The sequence below is a fragment of the Pan paniscus genome, chromosome 16, assembly GCF_029289425.2.
Source record: "Pan paniscus chromosome 16, NHGRI_mPanPan1-v2.0_pri, whole genome shotgun sequence".
In the NCBI taxonomy this organism is placed as follows: domain Eukaryota; kingdom Metazoa; phylum Chordata; class Mammalia; order Primates; family Hominidae; genus Pan; species Pan paniscus.
In genome coordinates, this window is record NC_073265.2 from 58,979,111 (window position 1) to 59,002,394 (window position 23,284).

Sequence of the window (23,284 nt, forward strand, 5' to 3'; positions counted from 1 at the left end):
TAAGTCCTAGTTCAGCACACATTTCCACCTCCTCTGGGCCAGCTCCTGGGCAACAGAATATACTTGGTCATACTTCTTGCCTTGTCTGCCTACCTGGCACATTGCTGGGAAACAGGGCTTCTCTCTGGGAGCCCAACATTCTGGCAATCAAATATAAAGTATGACTTGTGCCCACCCCACTCCTCCCCACTACTGTGGCTGAAACGCTGTGATTCCCACACCTGGGCTCTCCCACTTGCCCTTTTGGATTTCTAGACAGGCAAGTGAGAAATATGTGATCTGTTTGGACTTGAGCAAGATATTTGGCAAGGTGTCTCATGCGCATCTCAAGGTGAAGAGTTAGGACTGGATGCTGGTGCAATTCAATAGATTAGGAACTGGTTAAAGGGCCATACCCAAATGGAATGGATAAATCTAACTACATCAGCCTAGATGAGGGTCTCTAGTGGCATGCCAAGGGACTCTGTCTTTGGCCATATCTTATTCAGCACTTTTATCAATGACTGGAATGAAATAGGTGAGGGAAGGGTGAACATTTATTGAGAAACTCCTGTGTCAGCAACTATTGCCAATATTTTACAAAGCTTATTTATTTTATCCCTCACAGCCTGACTGTAAGAGAGGTTGTATTACCCTTTCACAGACCAGGAAATAAATATGTAACCAAGGGCAAGCAACTTGCCCAAGGTCTCACAGCAATTAATGCAATAAGATTTGGCATCTAGACTGGGATCTGAAGGCTGGGGCTCTGTGTCACATGTGGCACTAAACTGTCTTATCACCGAGGGGCATGTGGGAAGGTCAGAGAGATGGACAATACCAGGAAGGTGAGAGGCAGGTCTGAAGAGGACTGAAATTAACACTGGGCCAAAATAACTGCACACCAACATGCAAGGTGATAGAGACCTTTGCTCACAATGGGGCTCAGATGCTCACCAGACACACACAGGATGTGGGATACCTGGGTCAACAGCACAAGTGAAAAGGTGTTGGGTTTTTAGTTGACAGGAAGTTTCATATGAGTCAACGGTGGGATGTGGTAGCCAACAGAGCTAATGTCACCGTGGCCTCCACAAGTGGAGGTACAATGAACAGAGCGAGGGAGGAGCTACTCCTTAGTCAGCGTGTGTCCAGGAAATGGAGCTCAGGCCTGGTGACCTCAGTGGAAGACAAGCATCAAAAACCCGCCGAGCTCTCGGAGGGCAGGGAAGAGGGGCTTCTTGCTGTTGTTGCTGCACATTCCTCTCCTCATTCTTTGTCATTCCCAAAATTACCAAAGCTTATTAATACCTTTCTGAGAAGTTATGGCCACTTCTTGATTTTTATGCTTTTGCCTTTCAAGCCCTAAGAATATGCTACTCATTTAGTTTTGAATTTTTATTAATGTAACTTGAGTAAATGCAGGGAGTCCTTGTGACCCAGTCTCTACATTAAGTTATAGTCAAAGAAGCACAATCCAATAACCAAAAGAAAGTAAGAGATTTTCAATCTTTATGCACATCTCTCAAAGGAATGAAAAGAATGAGACCTGCTTTTAGTTCTCTGTCTCATTACCTTATGCTTCAAAAAACATCCCCTCTACGAAACACTCCAAACTCTCCTATATCCAGTCAACCTGTTGTGCCATCTCCCTTTGGTTCTTCCATATCTCCATTATTTAGATGGGCTTAACATCTGTGTTTTCATTTTCTTTTCCTTTTTCTCCTCCTTGACTCCACTGTTCTTTAGTTTTCTTTCTAGTTTACTTCTGACCCCAATTCCTTTTTACAAAGGAGAAGTCAGGAACTGACCTAGCAAACCAGAATACTACCCCTTCCCTCCTGTCTCTGCAACACTGCCCATCTCTCCCCATCCTCCCCATCCTGGGAACCTGGATGGCCAAGATGGAACTCTTTTTTGAGAGCTGGGGGAGGAGAAATGGAGCAGGCAAGGAAGACAATTTTGGTGGTGGGTGGTAGCAAACATGGTGTTGGAAAAGATGGTGGGGAGGCTGGGAACACTCTACATACCAACCTTGTCCTCATCACATTAGCATGTGGGCACTGTGGGTGGAAGAGCCTGGCCACTCGTGCGTGACAAACTCCAACACAGACTGCCATGCAAGAGCTACTTGTTGTAGTGAATGGCAGCAAGGAGAGGCCCCTCCTTACCCCTGAGATCCCCGTTGCCATGGATGGTTCATTTTCATTACCTTGCTGGTCTCCTTTTCTTTGCAGAGTTGACTGTTTCTGTAATAGCATACCTTGAGATCTACACAGAAATGGCAGACTGGGAGAGATGGCACTCCCACTTATTCCACGTGCTCTCCTACACTTCCCAGCCTCCTAGGTGAGGGCTGTGTGGCTTGTTCTGACCAACGCAGGCACACCTTGGGGATATGCAGGTTCCATTCCAGACCACCCCCAACAAAGTGAGTATCTCAATAAAACAAGTCACACATTTTCTTTTGGTTTCCCGGTGCACATAAGTTATGTTTACACTGTACTATACACTATTAAGTGAGCAATAACATTATTCCTAAAAAAAGTACATACCTTAATTAAAAATACTATATTGCTAAAAAATACAAATGATCATCTGAGGCTTCAGTGAGTTGTAATCTTTTTGTTGATGGAGGGTCTTGCCTTGAGGCTGATGGCTGCTGACTACTCAGGATGGTGGTTGCCAAAGACTGAGGTGGTGATTTCTTTTCTTTTTTTTTTTTTTTTTGAGATGGAGTCTCACTCTGTCACCCAGGTTGGAGTGCAGTGGCACAATCTCGGCTCACTGCAAGCTCCACCTCCTGGGTTCACGCCATTCTCCTGCCTCAGCCTCCCGAGTAGCTGGGACTACAGGCACCCGCCACCATGCCCGGCTAATTTTTTTATATATTTTTTAGTAGAGACGGGGTTTCACCGTGTTAGCCAGGATGGTCTTGATCTCCTGAGCTCGTGATCTGCCCGCCTCAGCCTCTCAAAGTGCTGGGATTACAGGCATGAGCCACTGCGTCCGGCCAGTAATTTCTTAAAAGAAGATAACAATGAATTTTATCACATTGATGGACTCTTTCTGTCAAGAAAGTTTTCTCTGTAGCATGCGATGCTGTTTGATAGCATTTTATCCACAGTAGAACTTCTTTAAAAATTGTAGTCCATCCTCTCAAATCCTGCCATTGCCTTAACAACTTATACAATGTTCTAAGTCCTTGTTTTCATTTCAACAGTGTTCACAGCATCTTTACTAGGAGTAGATGCCATCTCAAGAGACCACTTTCTTTGCTCATTCATAAGAAGTAACTCCTCATCTGTTCAAGTTTTATCATGAGATTGCAGTAGTTCATTCCCATCTTCGGGCTTCACTTCGAATTTTAGTTGTCTTGCTATTTCCAGCACATCTGCAGTTACTTCCTCCACTGAAATCTTGCACCTCTATAATTCATCCTTTAAGATTACAACCAACTTCTTCCAAACTCCTGTCCACGTTGATATTTTGACTTCCTCCCATGAGTCATGAATATTCTTAATGGCATTTCGAATGGTGAATTGTTTCCAGAATATTTTCAATCAACTTTGCCCAGATCCATTAGAGGAATCACTATCTATGGCAGCTATGATCCTATGAAATGTATTTCTTAAATAATAAGACCTAAAAGTGAAAATGTCTCCTTAATCAATGGACTATAGAATGACGTGTTAGCAGGCATAAAAACAACACTAATCTCCTTGTCCATCTCTATCAGAGCTCTTGAGTGACCAGGTGCATTGTCAATGAGCAGTGATATTTTGAAAGCAGAAATCTTTTTTCTTCTGCAGTAGGTCTAAATAGTGGGCTTTAAATATTCAGTAAACCATGCTGTAAACAGATGTGCTATCGTCCAGGCTTTGTTGTTCCACTGATAGAGCATAGGCAGGGTAGATTTAGCATAATTATTTGGAGTTTTGGAATGATAAAAGAGTATTGGCTAATGTAAAGTCACCAGTTGCATTAGCCCCTAACAAGAAAGTCCCCTTGTTATTTGAAGCTTTGAAGCCAGGCATTGACTTCACTCTGGCTAGGAAAACCCTAGATGGCACCGTCTTCCAATAGAAGGCTGTTACATCTATGCTGAAAATCTGTTTTTTAGTGTAGCCACCTTCATTAATGATTTTAGCTAGATCTTCTGGATAACTTGCTGTAGTTCTACATTATAGCACTTGGTGCTTCACCTTGCACTTTGATGTTCTGGAGATGGCTTCTCTCCTTAAACCCCATGAACCAACCTCTGCTAGCTTCCAACATTTATTCTGCAGCTTCCTCAGCTCCCTCAACCTTCATAGAATTGAAAGAGTTAGAGCATTGCTCTGAATTAGACTTTGGCTTAAGAGAATGTAGTGGCTGGTTTGATCTTTCATCCAGACCACTCAAACTTTCTCCATATCAGCAATAAGGCTGTTTCACTTTCTTATGACTCATGTGTTCACTGGAGTAGCACTTTTCATTTCCTTCAAGAACTTTTCCTGGCAGGACTCGATGGCTCACGCCTGTAATCCCAGCACTTTGGGAGGCCGAGAGGGGTGGATCACGAGGTCTGGAGTTTGAGACCAGCCTGGCCAACATGGTGAAACACCATCTCTACTAAAAATACAAAAATTAGCTGGGCGTGGTGACAGGCGCCTGTAATCCCAGCTACTTGGGAGGCTGAGGCAGGAGAATCGCTTGAACCCAGGAGGCAGAGGTTGCAGTGAGCTGAGATCGTGCCATTGCACTCCAGCCTGGGCAACAAGAACAAAAGTCTGTGTCAAACAAAACAAAACAAAACAAAACACAAAACAGAACTTTTCCTTTGCATTCCCAACTTGGCTAACTGGTGTGAGAGGCCTAGCTTTCAACCTCTCTTGGCTTTTGACCTGCCTTCCTCACAAGCTTCATCATTTTTAGCTTTTGATTGAAAGTGAGAGATGTATAACTCATTTTTCCACTTAAATACTTAGAGGCCATTTTATGGTTATTAATTGGGCTAATTTCCATATTTTTGTGTTTCAAGGAATGGGGAGGCCGAAGGAGAGGGAGAGAGAGAGAGAGATTGGCCAGTAGGAGCAGTCAGAACACACAAAACATTTATTAATTAAGTTCGCTGTCTTACATGGGTGCAGTTCATGGAGCCCCAAAATAATTACAATAGTAGTATCAAAGATCACTGATCACACATCACCATAACAGATGTAATAATAATGAAAAAGTCTGAAATATTGCAAGAATTACCAAAATGTGACACAGATACAGGAAGTGTGCACATTCTATTGGAAAAACGGCACCAACAGACTTGCTCTACACAGGGTTGCCACACATTTTCAATTTGTGAAAAACACACAATATCTGTGAAGTGCAATAGGCAAAGTGCAATAAAATCAGGTATGCCTGTAGACTGAGGCTCATGCAGTTAAGAGCTGGTGTGGCTCCTTCTTGTCTTTCATGGGGTGATGACTTGGAGGCCCTGCATGCCCAATGGCCTGCAGAATGGAGGAGGGCCCCCCACTCCATGGCATTCTCCATGAGCAAGAAATAAACTTTCATTATTTTACATCTCTGAGATTTCAAGGTTGTTACTTCAGCATAGCCTGGCCTATTCTAGCGAATACCCAGCATGTTGGAGTTCACTGAGTAATTGCTGCTCTTGAGTTCTTTAACACTGTGAAGGAAAAAGCTGCCTCTTGAGCCACCCAGGGCAGCTGATTGACACTTTCCCTCACTCTCATCATCCAGCCCAGATGGCACTTCCTGTTTGGTAACACCTCACGTGGGCTCCTTCGTCCCCCACCAACTCTGCCAGTCACCATCCTACACAGTCAAATGTGCACAGTATTAGAGGTTTGCCAAGAACACATCCTTGTGTCTGCCAAGGAGCGTCTGTTTGAGGAAGAACATTCTAACAGAGAATGTTCAGAGACAAAATGCTGGCTCTGGGAGACAGTCAAATCTTTGTCTCTATGATGAGCAAGTGGAGGCTGGATGGCCACTGTGGATAGGGGGCAGGGGTCCTGAAGATGGGATGCCAGTCTCAAATGGGGAGGGGTTGGGCTGGGAGGGGCAGGATGAACAGGATGATTTTTAAGTCCCTTCCAACCCGGAGAGTCCCCACCTTACTGCCTAACTCAGTATTTTTTTTTGAAAGTGCATGAATGAATACATTTCAGTCACAAAGAAAGTAAAGGACGTATGAAATAAAATAGCCTGACTTAATGAGCAAATAAGAATTATAACACAGATTCTTTCTGAAAGGTGTAGCCTCATGAGATCAATGTTCTCAGCCCTCATGAGGCTGACGGATGGTGAAGAGTGGTCAGGAAGGCATGTGACGCATATCCGTAATTTACACGCCAGCCACAAAGAGGGCTGAGCTCAGGGAGGAGTCAGAGCCTTGAGACAGGCTGAAGCCATCATGATAACAGCCCCTCACAAGGACACCTGGTGCTTTGTCATGCACAAAGTGCTCCCCGTGACATCCTGAGTGCTCAGAAACTATTTTCTCTGAGCTTTTAATCATAGATCATAGATTATCCTATATCTCTGAGCTCTTCTTATCATAGCCTCAGGAGAGAAGAACTGCTATTCCTATTTTATAGATGGGTAGGGAGTTTTCAGCAATTTCCCCAAGATCACATAGTGAGTAATGGGGAGATCCAAGACTTGAACCCAGATCCTGCTACACAAAGTGGTGGGTTTTAAAATAAGAGAATACACTTACTCCAGGCACTGGAAGCTGAAATTGCAATTAGTTCACATGCTCCCAGGTTCCTGAGAACTTCCATTTTTGTGTGTAATGTTGATTGTGGACAGATATTATAGGGACAGGCTGGCTCTGAACTGCCTTGAAGACAAGAAGGATTTTCTTGGGAAAAGCAATGGACTGGGAGACAGAGAGTCCTGCAATACAGGCCCTGAATCTTTTTCTGACCCACTTCATTACCAAGAAACCTCAGTTTCCTCATCTGAAAGTATGAGGAAAGATGTTGATCTGGTCTACCATGAAGAATTTCTGTGAGGACCCAATGCGAGGATGGGGTGCACATATTTTGAAAACCAATAAAAAGCTGTGAAGAACTATAAAAAGCTAGGGTTCTTGTTTCAATTAAGAATGCATTTTGCTAGGCCAGGCACAGTGGCTCACACCTGTAAATACCAGCACCTTGGGAGGTCAAGGTGGGTGGACCACCTGAGGTCAGGATTTCAAGACCAGCCTGAACAATATGGTGAAATGCTGTCTCTACTAAAAATACAAAAATTACCTGGGTGTGGTGGCGGGCACCTGTAGTCCCAGCTACTTGGGAGGCTGAGACAGGAGAATTGCTTGAACTTAGGAGGTGGAGGTTGCAGTGAGCTGAGATTGCACCACTGCACTCCTGCCTTGGCGACAGAGTGAGAATGCATTTAGCTGCAAGTAACAGAGCAGCCAGCTATAGTGGTTTTAACAGATGATGCTCTGATTTTCCTATGACATAAGAAGTGCAAGGTGGGTAGTACAGGGCAGGAGAGGATGATTTAACAACGTTAATGGGGGCCTAGCCCTTTTCCCCTCTGTTCAAATTCCATCCTCACACATGCTACCTTATATGCACAAGATGGGTACTGCCCCTCCAGGCTTTATGTTCCAGTTGCAGGTGGGAAAAAGAAGGGAGAAGGAGGAAGAGTTGGTACCTACATTACGAATGCAAAAGTTTTCTTAGAAATCCAATAACTGTAGTATTGGCCAGAACTGTAATCAAATGGTCACCCTCTAGGTACAAGGGAGGCTGGAAGAATGAACATTTTTGGCTGGGCACACCACTAAACAAATCCAGGGTTTTGATGGAAAGGAAGGGGTGGGAATGGATTGCAGTTGACAGCTGGTGGTGCCTACCACAAGCTCCAATACCAAGATGGGCACTGAAGTCACAGGGATCTTTTAAATTTAGTTTCTGGATTTGAGTGAAAGCAAATTGGGTTGCCTCATCCTTCGAAGGAAAAGTGGATCCATAGTATTCTACTGTCAGAAAGGGAAATAGAGTCACCTTGAAGACAAGAGGTGAGAGAGTGCTGCAGGTCTGGAGGGCCAAGTGGATAGAAGCTCAGCATGACCTCCCTCTCTCTGTCTCCGCTTTGTTCACTTTCATTAGTCCCGTTCACTTGGGCTGGGAGAGCTGGATCCGGGGAGCTCATTAATAGCCTCTGGGTTTGTGTGTGTCTCCACCCAAAGAAGTCTAACCACAGACTTCCTCTTGACTCTTGGCAACAGGGAGAAAACAAAACCACAGCAGCTTTCATTGCTGAAAAAGACAAAACTGACTCGTTTGCTTAATAAGCCCAGACGGAGGAACTTTATTTCTGGGAGGAAGTGCTGAAGACTCCAGTACAGGCCGGGCGCGGTGGCTCGCGCCTGTAATCCTAGCGCTTTGGGAGGCCAAGGCGGGTGGATCACGAGGTCAGGAGATTGAGACCATCCTGGCTAACACAGTGAAACCCCGTCTCTACTAAAAATACAAAAACATTAGCCAGGCGTGGTGGCGGGCGTCTGTAGTCCCAGCTACTCTGGAGGCTGAGGCAGGAGAATGGCGTGAACCCGGGAGGCGGAGCTTGCAGTGAGCCGAGATCGGGCCACTGCACTCCAGCCTGGGCGACAGAGCGAGACTCGGTCTCAAAAAAAAAAAAAAAGACTTCAGTACAAGGAGTCGTGGTTGCGCCGTGAAATTGCCAGACTCTGCAATGAGACATCCTGGGTTGACAGTTTAGAAGTTGAGAGATTGGTGGGAGGAGGCCACGAGTCCAGGGCTCAGTAGGACTGCGGGGCAGAAGCCTGTGCTGCAGATAGGTGGGGCTTTGCAAAATGGATCTGCTTGGGGAAACTGAGGCCTCCTCCCACCTCCGACAACATCCAGACCTCTTTTGCCACTTCTGGTTTCCAAAAATCCATTTATGTATTTATTTTCCCTTTTTCTTATTTTCCCTTATTAAATTCATCTATTGATTAATTCCCATTGCATACTTTCTTTTTCTGTTTGCTTGTATTTCTAATTTCTTACGATGTATAGTCAGTGCTTTTATTTTGGTCTTTCTTCTTTAATAAGAAAGCCATTTCAGGCAATGTATTTTCCCGTGTTAAGCTTTTTTCAAGATCTCATAGGTTTTGAAATAAAATGTTCCCCTTTTCATCGGTTTCTAGATGGGTTTTAATTTCATTTTAATGTTTCCTTTGATCCATGGGTTACCTAGAAGTACGTTTATTAATTTCCAAGTAGTTAAAAATATTTTCAGCCACATTATTGTTTTCTTTTTAATTTAACATTATGGGGTTATAGTAAGAGATTGTGGCCTGTAAAATCTTTAATTTTAAATTAAATTTTTTTTCTTTGTTTCTAAGTATGTGTTCAGACTTTATAAATGTTCTATGGGGCAGGAAAAGCTGAGCTGGTTGGATTCATGCAGGAAAGAATGGAATTCTAAAATGTGCTAGCTCTGAAGACATACTACCCTGTTTCCAATCTGGCTTCTACCCCTTTCCAGCTGTGTGTCCTCGGATGAAACACAGAATTTTCTGAGCTTTATTTTCCATTTAAAAAATGGGAACAATAAGAATATCCACTTTCCAGTATTGCCGTGAAGATTAAATGAAATTACATACTTAAAAATACCTAGAATACTGCCTGGTGTGGATAAAAAAAACTCACCAAAGAGAAATATTGCTATTTTTTTTGCTTTTACCAAAAAAAGGAGGAACCTTCACTGTTTGTGTTCTCAGCTTTATCCTAACTCAGAGCTGTGGTTGCTGGTTGTTGAGGGAATTGGGAGAAAAGAGGAAATGGATGGCGCAGTGCGGCAGTCACCTTTCCTTCCACGGGAGGTACCTGGAGCCTGGGGGATGGAGCTACTTGCCCAAGGAAACACAGCGATTTAGTGGCAAAGCCAGGCCTCAAACCCAGGTCTCACCTGCTCATTCCTGCCTGTTCTGCTGGCAAGCTGCTCTAGTTTCTCCCTTGAAAGACGAGAGAGTTGACCGCAGATTCGCCTCTAAGCTGTAGGGAAGGCTGGAAGCTCTCAGGAGGCAGCAACCTCAGAGCTTTGTCATGTTACACCTTGCTGTCTGGGAAAGGGGAACTCTGAGGTCAGTAAGTTCCAAGAGAAGCTATAGAAAGAGGGTTGAACTGGGAGTAGTGGGAAGCTCTGGGCATTGCTGTTCCATTGATCAGTGGTGGCAGGAGAAAAAGCCAGTCCTCTAAAGCAGCCCTAGGGGGATGTCTGTCTGCACCCCTCTGGGCTTCAAGCCTTCATTGCCTGCGTGCCTTGCTTCCCAAGCCCTGGTACTGACCGTGGCAAAGGCAGATCCCCAAGAGGCCCCATCTTCATTTGCCTAGCAGGTCCTATGTGGAGCAGAGCTCAGGGGCAGGAGCCCTCTGTTACTGTTCAGGGGGGCTCAGCAGCACGGATGTGCTCATGGAAACTGGAGAAACTGGGGTGACAGCCTCAGCAGCACTGAGGAGGCCTAATTAAGAAGTAAGGCAAAACGAGATGCGCTGCTCGGCTGTGCTGCCAGCTGACATCTGAGAGGGGCTGGCACTGTGCCCTGGAGCAGCCAGGAGCCATGAAGAACTCAGGAGGCATGGGAGCTTCTTTATGGCAGAAGTCCGGAGAGGAGAGGGAATCTCAGGACAGAATTACAAGGTGGAGGGTGGCTGAGTTATCTGATTAGGGCCATTGATCTTGGGAGCAAGTGACCATTTCTTGGCCAAGGACTCTCAGTATCCTCAAGCATCATGTCATCATGCTGTGTATAACCCACAAGTGGACAAAGATGCCTGGAACAGATATCACAGGGCATGGTTAAAGCACACATGGATATGTCTGGGCAGCAGGTCTCTGACCTCAGACACACGCCCATGCTGTGGGGTAGGTTGTCGCCAGGGAAAGCTTGGAATTAGAGGCTGATTTTCATAGCTCTTCCATGCAAGTTTTAAAAAAATGTATGGCCCCCCTGATTATTATGAAAATTGAATAAATCCGGGCATGCAAAAGTGCTTTGTAAATATCAGCACAAGCACAGAAGAAAGTTAGCGCATGTGCAATTTGGTTAGAAAGTGCTAGCTAATTCCTTGCTATGTCCCCAGCCCTTTGTTAGAAGCTGCAGAGGAATCAAATAGGCCTAGATCTTGTTCCTGTCCTCATGGGGCTTGTGGGTTTTCTCAGTGTGAAATGCTTTGCAATCATTGTCTCTCCCTCCCTCTTTCCCCCATGCTACTTCCTTCTAACATAGCTTAATTAAGCACCTCTTCTAAGTGAAGTTCTGGGCTAGGGGCTAAATTATATAGAAATTATTGTCTATTAAGGGAGAGACAGGAGCAAATGGATAGGTACAAGCCCAACATGGTAGCCATTTCTTGAATAGAGAAAGACCCAGGTTCAACGCATACAAAGCAAGAAGGCAATGAGCAGCGATCCCAGGGAGGTTCCTGGAAAGCTTCAGATAGAAGCACGTGGGGCAGATCTCGAAGAAGGAGCAAGAACAAGGAACAGAGTCCTCCTGGGGAGCATGGGAAGAAGGCATGGCAGGCACAAAGGCATGGAGGTGGGAAATCCTCTGAGCAAGAGTATCCACCCACACAGGGGCGTCAGTGAACACTGGGAGCCTGAATTCCAATCCTTGATACCCTGGTTGATGCAGATTGGAAGTCTTACTGGAGCTCAGAAAAGTTGATGGCCCTAAATAGAAAACTCCTATTTGAATGAACCCATCATGGTGTCAGCACAGCCTGGGGTCAAGGCAGAGTTTGCCTGCCAGAGAGTGGGTAGAGCAGAAAGAGGGCAGAGCTTGAAGCAGGCAGTCCTGGCTTGTAATTCAGGCCCGCCACTGCCTAGCTCTCTGGTTGTGGGTCACTACAAACCTCTCTGAGCCTTGGTTTCATCACCTTTAAAATAGGAATGGGTGACCTGGGCATTCTGTTGAAAATCACATCCTTTGTTGAAAAGATAGTGAGAAGATGGGGTGGGTGGGTGGATAGAGACCAATTTACACTGAACGTGGCACTGGGGAGACACAGAGAATAAGCTGTTAGTCACTCTGAGCTCTGATAGGCTGAGTGGGGCCGGGAGGTGTGGGAGTCCAAAGGAGGAGCCCTTCGCTCTGCCTGGGAGGTTTAGAGTTTTCCTGGCAGCAATGAGAGCAGAACTAGGGGCCTTCCCGCAAGGCAGGTGGAAATTCAGAAGGCTAAGAAGGAAGCAAGGGGAATTCCAGGTAGAGGGGACCAAAGGACAAGGGAACCAGGAGCAGTTCTACTCAACTAGGAAATGTGAAATGGGGAGTGATGAGGCTGCGGAGGCTCGACCGTGGCCTTGAATGTTGAGTTAGGAACTTGGACTCTATCTCATATGCAGCAGGGAGACATTTAAGAATTAGAAGCATGAGAGAAAGGATTAGTCAGGCTCTGTCACCAGGACAGTGATAGTGAGTGGGCTAAGGAGAGGCGGTTGCAGAAGTCCTAGATACTGACATGAAAGGTACTTGTGTGAAGTCGAGTTTATCATACTGCAGGGATAGTGTAAAGCAGACACCAAAGTCTAGCGTGCCATTGAGGTCCCAGGGATGGGATGGGCACTCTTCCCCAATGCAGCCCTCCCTAGCTCCAGACAGGACAGCCCAGGGCCTTGAGAAAGAAGTTGCTGCAGGGCCCAGGCCTTCCGACCAGCCCCTCTGCAGGGACAGGCTCCTCAGGCCCTGGTGGTCTAACTGGGGTTGTTCTAGCTGGAGCCCGTGTGGCCATGAGAAACAGCCCTTTTTGCTCAAGCAAAACAATGACCTTATGGGAAGAAGATGGTGGTATTTCACAAAACTCAAGGGTGAAACATTCAGCCCCGCCTTTGAGGAACTAGAATCAGGAACTGTAAAGTCATGTCTATGGCCCCTCTCCCTCTCTTGCTGGTTCTCTTCCTCTTTCTCCTCTCCATTTTCCAGCCAGCTTTCCCTGTGTAGAGGGGGTGCACAGCTGCCTGGCCCCAGCTCCCTAGCCTCAACTGTCATGGCTCCAATGTCCTGGGGAGAGTCTGACCATCTGAGCCCAGGCAGCAGATCAGCCACCTCAAGGCAGACACCCTCCCTTGCTCCCCTCAGCCCTGTGGCCAAGAAAGGGGGTGGTCTCCTTTACAGCAAGGCTCCAGAGCCCATCCCTGCGGGTTACGATGGAGGGTGGTTCTCAGAGGAGGGACGCTGGCACTGGACTGGCCCCCAGAGGTGGTCTATTCTATGTAGTCCCTGACCCTACCTGGCACTATTTGTATTATTGGCCAGGTAGAATTGGTCAAGGGACATCCGGGTGAGCTCGCCCCCAAGGTGCACCGTAGCGAGCTGGAATGCACAGGGCCTCCATTCACCTCTTCAGGAAGGAGACAGAGAGTGAAAATGAAACTCTGAAAAGTCCCCATGTTTTGCTTTGTGGATGGTAGAGCCAGGAAAAGAGAGGGTCTGAGAGGCGCTTGTCTTTGCATGCAGTAAAGAGGGGTATGGGAAGAATGGCCCCTTTGCTGCTGGCCTGGGGGAGCAGGTTTAGAGCCCAGGGACCTGGGGGAGGTGGCAGCTCTGGGGAAGAAGGGGCTGAGTCTGGGCTGAGTCCCTGGAGCTGGAGGCCAACCCTTAAGGAGCCAGCTGCCTAGAGCGGAGGGCAGGGGAGGGCCCGGAACTTCTGGGGTGGGCCTGCGGCGTTCCTTTGTTTCTCCATTCTCCTCAGATGGCACACAGCACCAGCTCGAGGAACCAGAGTCATTTGGTTGTTTTCCCCAAATGTGGAGGATTCTTTCCCCTTTCCCTTCTCACGTGTTGCCAGAAGCTGGGCTTCCTGGGGGTTCTCATAAACCCAGGCGGCTCTGCAGTCATTTTCATATAGAACGGTTTCCCTAAATAGCTGAGAAGGCCAGCTGTAGCTGCTGGAACAGAAAACAGCATTGGCTGCTGGGGGATGAACACAGATCCTGTTCTTGTGCTTGGCAGCCCACTTCCCTGGAGACACAGCAAGTCATGGGGCCTCTGGCCTCTGCGCCACCCACTTCAACTCCAGCCACTGTTACTTGCCAGTAGAGGTCTGAGGTAAATGACTTGATCTCTCCAAGTCTGTTTTCTCACCTGTGAAATGGGAATAATGACAGTACAAAGAAGGGTTGTGGTCCCCAGAATTTAATGAGACACCTGCAGAAAGCACTCAGTAGGGTGCCTGGGTGAGTTCTGTGATGTTAATGGTTTTAATTACTACTGACCCTGCGTTGGCACACACTGCAGGGGCTCCGCCCTAGTTCCTTTATTTGCTGATTTTCCATGGATAATTATAATGCATCTGATATGCTAGCCACCCTGCCTCCTCAGTGGTTTTTGAACTCTCCCCACAAATTGCCACCTCTGCAATTTCACTTGGGCTCTTTTCTCCTCTAAAAATGCTTCTCATGAGTATTTGTATTCACACCTGACCAAGACCTCAGCATTCCTCAGGGTGCAGCTAAGGTCCGTACTCCTTCACTACAGCTTTGCAGTGGACCCAGGAAGGAGCTCTTCCTCTCTTCCCCCAAAGCTCAGAATTTCTTTTTCCTTTCCCTTCCCTTCCCTTCCCTTCCCGTTCCTTCCCTTCCCTTCCCTCCCCTTCCCTCCCCTCCCCTCCCCTCTCCTCCCCTCCCCTCCTCTCCCCTCCCCTCCCCTCCTCTCCCCTCCCCTCCCCTCCTCTCCCCTCCCCTCCCCTCCTCTCCCCTCCCCTCCCCTCCTCTCCTCTCCCCTCCCCTCCTCTCCCCTCCCCTCCTCTCCTCTCCCCTCCCCTCCTCTCCCCTCCCCTCCTCTCCTCTCCCCTCCCCTCCCCTCCCCTCCTCTCCCTTCCCCTCCCCTCCCCTCCCCTCCCCTTTCCAGGGTTTGGCTCTGTTGCCCAGGCTGGGGTGCAATGGCACAATCTTGGCTCACTGCAACCTTCACCTCCTGGGCTCAAGCCATCCTCCCACTTCAGCTTCCTGAGTTATCTGGGACTACAGGCGAGTGCCACCATGCTGGGCTAATTTTTGTATTTTTGGTGGAGACGGGGTTTCGCCATGTTGCCCAGGCTGGTCTCCAACTCCTGGGCTCGAGCAATTCACTTGCCTCAGCCTCTCAAAGTGCTAGGATTACAGGCATGAGCCACTGTGCCCGTCTGAATTTCTTTTTGTTTAATTATTTTTTTTAATTGCAGGAGCTTTAGGAGTACAAGTAGTTTTTGGTTACGTGGATGAATCACACAGTGGTGAAGTCTAGACTTTTAGCGTACTTGTTACCCGAATAGTGCGCATTGTACCCAATAGGTAATTTTTCATCTCTTACCCCTCTCCCACCCTCCCTGCTTCTGAGTCTTCAATGTCCATTAAACCACTCTGTGTGCCATTGCATACCCATAAGTGCTCGGAATTTCAATGAACCTCTGTTAGAGAAAGGCAGCATCATGCAGTACACAACTGTGCAGCCTCTGGGTGCTAGATGAATGCACACCTCTAGCTGTATGACTTTGGTTTTTCTGTGCCTCAGTTTCCTTGTGTGTCAAAGGGAAATAATACAAATAGTGCTTTCTTCACAGAGTTGTTGTGAGCATGGAATGAAGTGATACCTGTAAAACACTGACAGTACTACCTGAGAAGGGCTCATTGAAGGTTGGCTATTTCCATGAAATAATCTTCAAAAACATGAATTTTAATGGCTGTATGAACTTCTATTGTGTGGGTAGATCATAATTTATTTAAACACCCCCTTGTTGTTGAGCATTTCAGCTGTTTCCAATTTTTCACCATTATAAATAATGCTGTAGTGAACATCTTGTATATAAATCTTTCTGTTTATCTCTGATTGCTTTCTTAGAAGAACTTCCCAAATCTTGTTTGTCTAAGAACAAAGCTCTGTCCCCAGACTTTTAAACAATGCCCTTTGAAATAAAAGTAAAGGCTATTTTCCATCAGAGTAAGAAACATATGGAACATGTTAACCAAGAAGTGGTTCAAGAGGAAGGTAGAAATAGGTTCAAGATGGGTTTAGATCCATTTCAGGATGTCTGACATAGAATGAGTTATAAAGCTCCCCTCCAGCCCCCTTTCCTCCAGAGGAAAGGAAGGGTCTTGATCCTCAGGGACCACCGATTTCTCTCGTTGAGGCAGTTCCAGGGGGCTTTGAAGTTCTCAATGTCAGAGAAACAACAATGACAGATCAATAAAAGAAGGCAGTCTGCGGGCAATCCAAAATTCCTCCAGCCAGTAGGGGGCGATGTCGTCTGTTTCTCTTGGCTGCCTGGAATTTGGTAGTGTTTTGTTTTGTTTTGTTTTTTGCTAACAAGGACTCCCTTTATTGATGACCTAAAACTTTGGCTTACATTTTATGTATCTCTCCTGTCTGTTTTTCATTCCTTCCTCCACTTCATACCTTCCAGCACTCACACATTCATTCAGGAGAAATCCAGTGTGTTCTTCCTCTGGGCCAGACATCAAGATGGTTTTTAGACTTCTATCTGGAGACACTTGCATTGAAGGCTCCACCTCACACACATCCAACATATTAAATATAATTTTTTCTGTAGAATTATAGGAATTTTTTTTTTTTTTCTGAGACGGAGTCTCGCTCTGTCACCCAGTCTGGAGTGCAGTGGCGCAATCTCGGCTCACTGCAAGCTCCGCCTCCCGGGTTCACGCCATTCTCCTGCCTCAGCCTCCCCAGTAGCTGGGACTACAGGCACCCGCCACCACGCCCGGCTAATTTTTTGTATTTTTAGTAGAGATGGGGTTTCTCCATGTTAGCCAGGATGGTCTCGATCTCCTGACCTCGTGATCCGCCCGCCTCGGCCTCCCAAAGTGCTGGGATTACAGGCGTGAGCCACCGCGCCCGGCCAGGAATTATTTTTTATAACTTCGCTTTGAAATTATTTGGCTACTCGTCATTCATTTGATGCTTGTTTCGGTTTGATTTCTCAGCGATTATGAGGGGTACTCAGGAATTCTTGCGAAGTAAGAAAATCTAACTTGCACATTGTTTTCAGATAGAGTGAAGTTTTTATAAATACTAAATGAAACCATTAGTGAGTTTGATGTAATATTTTGTTTTGTAGACATTCCATTAAAATTTTATTTCCATTGCAAAGTTTTCCCTTGATGTTTTGGATCTCATAATTTTGTTTCTGGGTCTCATACTTTTTTGGAGATCTCTCAAAAGTTCTCAGACCCTCTAGCACCAAGCAGATAAGAGAGCCCTGCCACGCTGGGAGATCGAGGGATGAAAGACTCTGTGCGGACTGTACAGAGCTGCTGGGCCACAGAGCTTGTCAATGGACAAACTCCTGTTACCAAAGAGTAAGAGTACTGTTATATGAAATGTGATCAGGATACAGTGAAGATATCATCTTCCCTGAGCGTCCTTGTGGAGAGGAGGGGCTCAGTGGAGACTTGAAAGAACAGACATCACCGAAGCCAGAACATGAATGCTGAACAGGACTTTTCTGATTCGAGGAGGAAGGGCATTGCAGACGAGGAAATAGCACATGCAAAGGGGCTGGACGGGAAAAGAATATCTGAATAGACAAAGGTGACTCAGCTGGACCCGCAAACAATGATCTCTAGGCCCTTGTTTTTCCAGACGAGCAGCACTGGCATCACCTGGGAACTTGTCAGAAATGCAGACTCTGAGGCCCCCAGAATCAAAACCTTTATTTTAACAGGATCCCAGGTGACTGGAATGCACGTCAGGGTCCGAGAGGCAGGCTCTAGTTCTGACAGGATCAGAAATAGGTCTCCTGTAGCCAGAGCAGAACAGCAGTTGTCTAAGTTGTTTTCAAGCTTGGCCTGAGAATTCAGTCCCTGAGGGCTCAGACAGTTTCACCCATTGCTTGGAGGGTTGGGGCTTTTCCTGCTCAGGGACTCTTCCACTCGCTGGGCCTGCATCATCCCTTCTGCTGGCCTTTGCTCCAGACAGCCTGTCTTGCCTGATGGCTCCTTCATCTGGCACACCACCGATTACCTAATAGACTGTAGGCTATGTGCTTACTTTATTCCTGTGAGTAATTGATCACATTAGGATGAGCAAGGGGCAGCATCAGGAAGAGAAGAGAGAAGAGACATCAATAACCAGGGGAAGGAAACCATGCTACAGTCAGCTAATTAGATGTCTCACCGAGGCAGCTTTTTAAACATAATGGTCCATCTTGCTGTTGTCGGTTGACCATGCCCTCCCCTGCTTCTATGTGTGGCTGGGCTTTCCGATGAGTTAGGGGTAGTAAGTAGTAAAAGCTCCAGACCGAGTCAGAAAACTTGGTTGCCAGGCTAGGGGATCTTAAGCAAATTAGTTATCTCTGGGCCTCAGTTTCATCAACTGTAAATTGGGGAGGGCTGGATCAATGGGTTACAAACATGGCTGATATCAGAATCACCAGAAATACTTCTAAAAACATAGATTCCAAGGTCACATCTCCTAAATGCTGACACAGTCGGTACAGGGTGAGAATAGGAATCCTTGTGGCAAAAAGCATCTCAAGTAACTCTGACACAACTGCACAGGAAACTGGGAACCACTGGGTTGGAAAGATAACCTCTAAGCTCCTGCCCGGCATCATCCATTTCAGATTGTCCATAAGGATGGATTTTCCCAAACCTCTTACAGAGCAACAGTGCAGTCCTGGCGGGGGAGGAGGGGGAGACAAGAAAGACAGGAAACTCATCTTCCACTCCTGCCTCTGTCAGCAATTCATTGCCTAACAACAGTTTCTCCCTGAGACTCACTTAACTCACCTATACGTACACTGACAGGTATGACAATTCTTTCATCTGAGCATCATGCCAATGTGTGCAGAGGTTCCCAAGCATGGGGAGATTTAAAAAAAACAGATACCCTGACCAAAATAGTGAAACCCTGTCTCTACTAAAAATACAAAAATTAGCCAGGCATGGTGGCATGCACCTGTAATCCCAGCTACTCGGGAGGCTGAGGCAGGAGAATCGCTTGAACCTGGAAGGCGGAGTTTGCAGTGAGCTGAGATTGTGCCAGAGCAAGACTCCATCTAAAAAAAAACAAAAATAAAAACAAAAAACAAAAGAAAAAACACCAAAGCAAAACAAAAAACACAGACTCCAGGTCCCCATCTACCCACATATCACTCTTGAGTACATCTGGAGCAGCTCAAGACAGTATGTGTTTAAAGCCTGCCAGATAATCCAAAGATCAGCCAGTGGCCTGGCCAAAGGCATTGCTCAATAGGACCCCTGGTGCCCCAGTGCACGTGCAACAAGGCAGGGTCTAGCTCAGGAGGGCCACTGCCATGTTGGTGGGAAATGTGGACTGCAAAGGGACCCAGGCATATCCCACTCACCTCTTGGTTTTCAAGAGTTTAGACAAATCCTGTCAGGGGAACACTCAACAGTATTGCACCAGAATGAACAGTAAACCCATCTTCCAGAAGACCTATGTTTAAATCCTGGTGCTGTTACTAATGGGGTAACCTTGGACAACTCATGAGAGCTCCCTGAAGCTGTTTCTTTGTCTTTAAAATGGAGTCAGCTGTAACTCTAACCTCCCAGCTCAGTTGAGAAGATTAAAGAGAACAACTTGGACACTGTACTCTGGGAGTGGGCATTCTGTGCAAATTGTCCAGCCACCTACACTGGGACCGGTGGGAACCAGCCTGACTGAATGTTAATATCTCTCACCCTAATGAAAGCAGGGGTTGGAGAGAGTCTGCTATTGCACTGGGACAGAGGACCAAAGGTCCTGGTGGTAATTTCTGGAATGATTCTGCTCTGCATAGCCAGCTGCCTTCTGTCCAGTATTTTTTGTATTTTCTCTAATCTTTTGGGGGCCTTGCTTGATTCCCTTAGTTGATCAGCAGGGGTATGCCTGTTGGCTGGCCTGAAAAGCTGAGCCCAAAAACCAACTCCAATGGGACTTAAATCTTTGCACCTGTCCCCTTCTCCACACCCTTTTTCTACCTTCATCTCTGGCCTTGACTATTGCAGAATGCTCCCAACTGGTCTCCCATAGAGACCAGAAATGTTCTCCTCATAGTAGCCCGAGGGGTTCTCTTAAGGTGTAAATCAGATTATGTCATTAATTTTGACTGGCTTCTCAATTCTCCTAACATAAAATCCAAACTGGTGAATAAGGACTACCATGGAGTGCCTTCTCAGTCTCCGAGAATGAACTCCATTTTTCTTCCCCTGGTTTATGAAGCTCTGCACATTCTGGCCATCTATTTCTCATCTGGTGCCATGCTAGCCACCCTTGCTTGCTTTGTGAGGCAGAAAGGTTCTGCTAACCTGTTTTACTTCCTTCCTTTGTACATAGCTAAACCCTATGTCCTGGCTCCTCTGCAGTTAGATGAGACCATATATTGAGTTCTAGTCGTTGGAATATGAGTGGGAGTGATGTACACCATCTCCAGGCCTGGCCCCCACGTATCCTGGAGCTTTTCTCTTTGCTCTTGGCTGCATGCAGAGGGCATGGTGGACAACTCAGAGGAAGCCTAAAGGACGGCAGAGTAGCTCATTAGAAGGAACTTGGGTTTTGAATAACAAAACACTGTCCACCTAACACATGACAAGAAGGAAAAATAAATTTTTATTGTCTTAAATCACTGAGATTTAGGGTCGTGTACTTTGGCTACCACCGTTGCTCACTCTGAATGACAGCCTATTCTCAGTTTCCCAAATTTGCCAACATTCACCCTGCTTCTCCCATCCTGTTCCCTCTGCTTAGAATGTTTTTCCCTGGCATTCCTCACATCCCCTTCTTAACCTTTAGGTCTTCACTGAAAAGTCGCCACCCAACTATGAGCCTGTATTTGTGTTCTTGTTGATTTTTTAATAGTAGTTTTTAATAATGCACGTGGTTCTTAAACTTTGTTTTTCACTGTATTTCTCCTAGAACGTAAGCTCCCATGAGCATAAATCAAAGCTGTCTTATTTACCTTTCTGTATCCCTAAAAAAGTGTTGAGCAAAAGGTAGCACTCAACAATTATTAGCTGTTGGATTAAATGAATGAATGAACCAAGTGTGTATTCCGTTCAATTCAATTCAAATATTACCGAGCACCAACTTCGTGTGAGGCACTTTGCACGCATCTAATGCATACTGTATTCAATTCTCATTACAACGCCAGTGGGGAGGTAAGATTATTATTCCCACTTTACATGTAAGGATCAAGAGGCACTGTCAGCCAACGTAGCACAGATCCTTTCCACATGGCATTGTCCAATTATCATCAAAGTCCCAAAAGGTAGAAATTATGATCTCCATTCTGCAAAAGGGAAAACTCAGGCTCAGACAGGCCAAGTCACTTTCCTGGGTCATGTCGCTACTGAGGTCATGGAGCTGGGATTTAAATCCAGGGAGAGAGAGAATGGCATGCATGTCTCTTACAGCGTTATTCTTCCTAAAGTTTGACAACCTCATTAGAAATCCCCAAAGAATATCCCGAGTGTGGGGCAAATGAAGACATGGAACTGCTCCTGAGTCCTATGTGCTTGGTTTGCAGTGGGATTTTATTTTAAATGCAAGATCCAATCTTCCCCGATGCCTGGGATCAGGGGGTGCCATTTTGCAACCTGGGGACGCAGCTCCAGTTTCCTGACTGAGCCTGGCCAGGTTGGCCGCCACCCATAAACTGGAGACCAGAGTGCCCAGGTTCATTTAGGGAGAGCAGCCGGAGTTGTTGCTAGGCAGAGAAAGTCTGTGATTGATTATGGCTGATGAAAGTCTGAAGCCATGAATCCTTTTTGAGGGCTGGGCAAGCTGAAGAGTCTCACTCGCTGAATGCATTTGGAGACTGCACAGTCCCTTCTGAAACAAGCAGTAAACTTTAATGGCTGCAAGATCTGCGACTTGGCATGCTGTGGATTGGATGGCACATAGAACTCATGAATTCTCTGGGGTGGGAGCTAATTAGAGTGCAATTTTTCAATTACGGAACATTAAGCAAGCCTCTCCCCAGTCCCCCCACCCCATCTCTCAATGGATACACTCCATTTATCTATTTTCCTTTATTTCTTAATCATTTGATGATATGACAACAATTATTTGTCATTTGGAAGAGAAAATTGTCACGGAGCTATTGTTTCCCTCTTGAAACCCCAGCTCTTCCGTGGTGATGGTTGCATTTGATAAATCTTTTGCATTCCTGCAGCTCCTCCCCCTCTCCCACCCAGGGTTGGTGTGGCAACAGGAAAACATTAGCCTGTGACGTGGGCCTGTTCTGATTGAAATGCCATTTGTAAAAAGGCCTGGAAAAGAGCAGGCTCAAGTTTAAAAGAGCCACAGCCCAGAGCTCCCGGCCCACCCACATCACCCAGGTTGAGACTCTGGGACATTTGCTTTGGGAAATTTGGTCATTCCTCTGAGCTAATAAGCCAGCTTCAGAATCAGGAATGCAAAACAGAAACAGAACAAAAAGAATAAGGCAAAAGAAAAAAGAAGCATGCCACCAGAAATGGGAAAACTTAAATGACTTTGTTTAAATGTCATGGTACTCTCAAAACCCTGTTCTCATATGTATGCAAGTTAATTAAATGGAAAAATGTCAAATTAGTTGCTTAAAATATTAATGGCAGGAATTATCCCAGATTCTAGAGCAGGGAGAGTAGAGGAAACTAACCTTTCAGGGCTTAACCCTTTGGTTGGCTGTTCTTCTCTGAAAAAGTAGACATTTCTTTCATTTGTAAAAATGCCAATTAGTGCTGAGGGGTTTTGTAAGTTTCAGGATGGGAGCTTGCCAGTGGGCTTGCACTATGGGATTCTCCCAGTGACACAGGACTCACTGGTGGCATTTATTCCCACAGTGTCGGCTTTGCATGGGGGATTTGAGGTCCCTGGAAAGGCCCAAAAATCATGCATATGTCTCTTCTGGAGTCAGAGTAATTTGCCATTTTTCCTTTTGGTTTTTTTGAAGAGTATTTTGAAGAGTTCATTAAAATGCAAAATTGGAAAGATTGCACAAAAAGAGTTGTCAATGTACTACTCATCAAACCTTTATTCAGTACCAGTGGGATCCAAAGCCTATGCTATTTGAGCAAAATGCCAAGAAAGGGAGCGTCACAGACTCAAGGGCATAGGATCTGGTAAGGAGAGGCTGTAGAGCACCCTAATCTAGCCTCATGTTAGCATGTGGGAAAGCCAAAGCCCCAGGAAAACAAGGAACATTCCCAAAGCCACACAGCTATTGAGTGGTGAAATCAGGCTCATTTATTTATGCAACACAGCTCCTGCCTACCCCCTGGAGGGACTTGTGTACATCCTGGGAGGTCAGGGCAAACAAACCCAGGGCAGTGCATGCCACAAGCCTAACACTGC

The 23,284-nt window shown here is 46.2% G+C and overlaps 1 long non-coding RNA gene across 1 annotated transcript in view; it reads left to right on the forward strand.

The window, feature by feature from the left end:
• LOC130540858 (uncharacterized) overlaps window positions 1–23,284 on the forward strand; it is a 294,582-nt gene that overhangs the window by 253,479 nt on the left and 17,819 nt on the right. Inside the window, exon 18 of the long non-coding RNA XR_010110066.1 lies at window positions 2,217–2,410. This is a non-coding gene — a long non-coding RNA (uncharacterized LOC130540858). The remainder of the gene's footprint in view (window positions 1–2,216; window positions 2,411–23,284) is intronic.